Below are 5,073 nucleotides of genomic sequence, written 5' to 3' on the forward strand. Positions count from 1 at the left end.
AGTGCCAAGCCGGCATTTCTTCGCCAAAAAGGCAGTGCCAGCCCTGCATTCACATGTAGAAGAGATGGTGGGCCAGTCTTTGAGCATGTCGGTCTCTGCCAAATTGCACGGTAGCGCCGACGTGTGGAGCTGTAACTACGGTCAGGGACAGTACATGTCATTTACGGCCCACTGGGTGAACGTGGTGCCGGCACAGCCGCACCAGCAACTTGGACAGGTCACGCCGCTTTTGCCTCCACGTTTGCACGTCCTTGGTCCAGCAAAGATGTCCGCCTCTACCACCTCTTCTTCCGCCGTGTCCTCAGCCGCCACACCCGTGCCAAGTCCCATTACCCGATCAGCATATCACATGTGCAGGGCGCAACGGTGTCACGCTGTGCTGCACCTGGTATGCCTTGGCGAACGTAGTCACACAGGGGAGAAACTTCTGAGTGTAATGAACAGAGAAATCGACAGATGGCTGTCTCTGCGCAAACTGAAAATCGGAACCATGTTGACCGACAACGGAAAGAACATGGTGTCTGCTCTGCGTCAAGGAAGGTTGTGCCATGCGCCATGCATGGCTCACGTGTTCAATCTGGTTGTCAAGCGGTTCCTAAAATCCACCATCCCACTGCAAGACATCCTTAAAATGTCACGTAAACTTTGCATGCATTTCAGCCATTCCTACACCGCAAAGCACACCCTCCTTGAGCTGCAGCGGCAGAACGGAATTCCACAGCATCGCCTGATCTGCGACGTTGCAACAAGGTGGAATTCAACCCTACACATGTTAGACCGCCTTTACGAACAGCGAAAGGCCATCACCGATTTCCTGATGTTACAAGCGGATAAAGGTACTCCCCTGTGTAACTTCGATGTCAGCCATTGGCAGCTCATGCGTGACACCTGCCGCTTGCTCAGGCCCTTTGAGGAGGCCACGCTATTCGTGAGTCGGCAGGACTATGGGATGAACGACGTCATTCCTCTGTTGCACGTCCTGGAACAAATGCTGTTAACAATGGCTGGTCAGGGTGCGGTAGACGTGGCGCAGAGATCTCAATGCCACATGACCCCTGTGGGGGCAGGACAGGAAGAAGAGGAGGAGGTAGAGGAGGACATTGGTGCTCAGGAATTATTGAGTGAAATGGGTGGTTTTTCCACTCAGCGGACAGGAGTGGAGGAGCAGGAGCATCTGGTAGAGGAGGAGGAGGAGACAGAGGACCCAGACGCACCGTGGCAGTATGCTGTGGAGATGGAGGCAGGGAGTCCCTCGCATTCCTTGGCACAAATGGCCCATAGCATGCTCGGTTGCTTGCGTAGCGACAGCCGAATAATAACCATCAGACAGAGGGATGACTTTTGGCTGTCCACCTTGTTGGACCCTCGCTACCGTTCAAAAATGGTGGCCTTTTTCACACCTGCTGAGAGGGAGGCCAAAATAACGTACTATAAAAACCACCTATGTAGTCAGTTGGTCTCTGCCTTTGTGCGCCAACGTCCATCCTCAGACACTGTGGGCCCTGTGCGCTCGCGTTCCGCTGCCATGGCAGCAGGGGAGGGGTGGGGTGGTAGGAGCAGTGGCAGCTCCACCAGCAGCGGCTGCCTCAGTCTGCAGTCGATGATGAGTAGCTTTCTTCACCAGCGCAGTGAGGAAACTACTAACCAGCCGCAGCAGCAGCAGCATCAGGTGGACCTGGAGCAGGACCTCAAACAACAGGCTTGGGCCTACTTGGACAGCACCCTGCCAACCGAGGTAGACAATCCCCTTGACTACTGGGCAACGAAACTTGACCTTTGGCCCCAACTAGCTGAATTTGCCCTTGAAAGGCTGTCATGCCCGGCCAGTAGCGTGGCATCGGAGCGCGTGTTTAGTGCGGCAGGAGGTATTGTAACTCCGCGGAGGACACGACTGTCCACCCAAAGTGTGGAGAGACTCACGTTTGTGAAAATGAATCAGGCGTGGATTAGTCTGGATTTCAAACCACCAGTTCCTGACACAACTGACTAAATCCGCCATGAATCATGCCCCAAACATGTGCCACTTTCAGGTCTCCTCACACTGCTGGTGGGTTCCATTTTGTCATAGGGTGCTGGCAGATTACGGGCCTCCCATTGCTGCTGCCAGGCCCGTAATCTGCCATGGGCCCCTGTACCGCCTCCTCATGCTGCTGCCAGGTCCACAGTGTGTCATGGGTCCCTGTACGGCCTCCCATTGCTGCTGTCTCCATCGCCACACTCTGCCATGTGCCACTTTCAGGTCTCCTCACACTGCTGGTGGGTTCCATTTTGTCATAGGGTGCTGTCAGATTACGGGCCTCCCATTGCTGCTGCCAGGCCCGTAATCTGCCATGGGCCCCTGTACCGCCTCCTCATGCTGCTGCCAGGTCCACAGTGTGTCATGGGTCCCTGTACGGCCTCCCATTGCTGCTGTCTCCATCGCCACACTCTGCCATGTGCCACTTTCAGGTCTCCTCACACTGCTGCTGGGTTCCATTTTGTCATAGGGTGCTGGCAGATTACGGGCCTCCCATTGCTGCTGCCAGGCCCGTAATCTGCCATGGGCCCCTGTACCGCCTCCTCATGCTGCTGCCAGGTCCACAGTGTGTCATGGGTCCCTGTACGGCCTCCCATTGCTGCTGTCTCCATCGCCACACTCTGCCATGTGCCACTTTCAGGTCTCCTCACACTGCTGCTGGGTTCCATTTTGTCATAGGGTGCTGGCAGATTACGGGCCTCCCATTGCTGCTGCCAGGCCCGTAATCTGCCATGGGCCCCTGTACCGCCTCCTCATGCTGCTGCCAGGTCCACAGTGTGTCATGGGTCCCTGTACGGCCTCCCATTGCTGCTGTCTCCATCGCCACACTCTGCCATGTGCCACTTTCAGGTCTCCTCACACTGCTGGTGGGTTCCATTTTGTCATAGGGTGCTGGCAGATTACGGGCCTCAAATTGCTGCTGCCAGGCCCGCAATCTGCCATGGGCCCCTGTACCGCCTCCTCATGCTGCTGCCAGGTCCACAGTGTGTCATGGGTCCCTGTACGGCCTCCCATTGCTGCTGTCTCCATCGCCACACTCTGCCATGTGCCACTTTCAGGTCTCCTCACACTGCTGGTGGGTTCCATTTTGTCATTGGGTGCTGGCAGATTACAGGCCTCCCATTGCTGCTGCCAGGCCCGTAATCTGCCATGGGCCCCTGTACCGCCTCCTCATGCTGCTGCCAGGTCCACAGTGTGTCATGGGTCCCTGTACGGCCTCCCATTGCTGCTGTCTCCATCGCCACACTCTGCCATGTGCCACTTTCAGGTCTCCTCACACTGCTGGTGGGTTCCATTTTGTCATAGGGTGCTGGCAGATTACGGGCCTCCCATTGCTGCTGCCAGGCCCGTAATCTGCCATGGGCCCCTGTACCGCCTCCTCATGCTGCTGCCAGGTCCACAGTGTGTCATGGGTCCCTGTACGGCCTCCCATTGCTGCTGTCTCCATCGCCACACTCTGCCATGTGCCACTTTCAGGTCTCCTCACACTGCTGGTGGGTTCCATTTTGTCATAGGGTGCTGGCAGATTACGGGCCTCCCATTGCTGCTGCCAGGCCCGTAATCTGCCATGGGCCCCTGTACCGCCTCCTCATGCTGCTGCCAGGTCCACAGTGTGTCATGGGTCCCTGTACGGCCTCCCATTGCTGCTGTCTCCATCGCCACACTCTGCCATGTGCCACTTTCAGGTCTCCTCACACTGCTGCTGGGTTCCATTTTGTCATAGGGTGCTGGCAGATTACGGGCCTCCCATTGCTGCTGCCAGGCCCGTAATCTGCCATGGGCCCCTGTACCGCCTCCTCATGCTGCTGCCAGGTCCACAGTGTGTCATGGGTCCCTGTACGGCCTCCCATTGCTGCTGTCTCCATCGCCACACTCTGCCATGTGCCACTTTCAGGTCTCCTCACACTGCTGCTGGGTTCCATTTTGTCATAGGGTGCTGGCAGATTACGGGCCTCCCATTGCTGCTGCCAGGCCCGTAATCTGCCATGGGCCCCTGTACCGCCTCCTCATGCTGCTGCCAGGTCCACAGTGTGTCATGGGTCCCTGTACGGCCTCCCATTGCTGCTGTCTCCATCGCCACACTCTGCCATGTGCCACTTTCAGGTCTCCTCACACTGCTGCTGGGTTCCATTTTGTCATAGGGTGCTGGCAGATTACGGGCCTCCCATTGCTGCTGCCAGGCCCGTAATCTGCCATGGGCCCCTGTACCGCCTCCTCATGCTGCTGCCAGGTCCACAGTGTGTCATGGGTCCCTGTACGGCCTCCCATTGCTGCTGTCTCCATCGCCACACTCTGCCATGTGCCACTTTCAGGTCTCCTCACACTGCTGCTGGGTTCCATTTTGTCATTGGGTGCTGGCAGATTACGGGCCTCCCATTGCTGCTGCCAGGCCCCTAATCTGCCATGGGCCCCTGTACCACCTCCTCATGCTGCTGCCATGTCCACAGTGTGTCATGGGTCCCTGTACGGGCCTCCCATTGCTGCTGTCTCCATCGCCACACTCTGCCATGTGCCACTTTCAGGTCTCCTCACACTGCTGCTGGGTTCCATTTTGTCATAGCGTGCTGGCAGATTACGGGCCTCCCATTGCTGCTGCCAGGCCCTTAATCTGCCATGGGCCCCTGTACCGCCTCCTCATGCTGCTGCCAGGTCCACAGTGTGTCATGGGTCCCTGTACGGCCTCCCATTGCTGCTGTCTCCATCACCACACTCTGCCATGTGCCACTTTCAGGTCTCCTCACACTGCTGCTGGGTTCCATTTTGTCATAGCGTGCTGGCAGATTACGGGCCTCCCATTGCTGCTGCCAGGCCCGTAATCTGCCATGGGCCCCTGTACCGCCTCCTCATGCTGCTGCCAGGTCCACAGTGTGTCATGGGTCCCTGTACGGCCTCCCATTGCTGCTGTCTCCATCGCCACACTCTGCCATGTGCCACTTTCAGGTCTCCTCACACTGCTGCTGGGTTCCATTTTGTCATAGGGTGCTGGCAGATTACGGGCCTCCCATTGCTGCTGCCAGGCCCGTAATCTGCCATGGGCCCCTGTACCGCCTCCTCAT

Source organism: Staurois parvus, unplaced genomic scaffold, assembly GCF_062004578.1.
Source record: "Staurois parvus isolate SC_StPar_1 unplaced genomic scaffold, SC_StPar_1.0 ptg000155l, whole genome shotgun sequence".
Taxonomy (NCBI): domain Eukaryota; kingdom Metazoa; phylum Chordata; class Amphibia; order Anura; family Ranidae; genus Staurois; species Staurois parvus.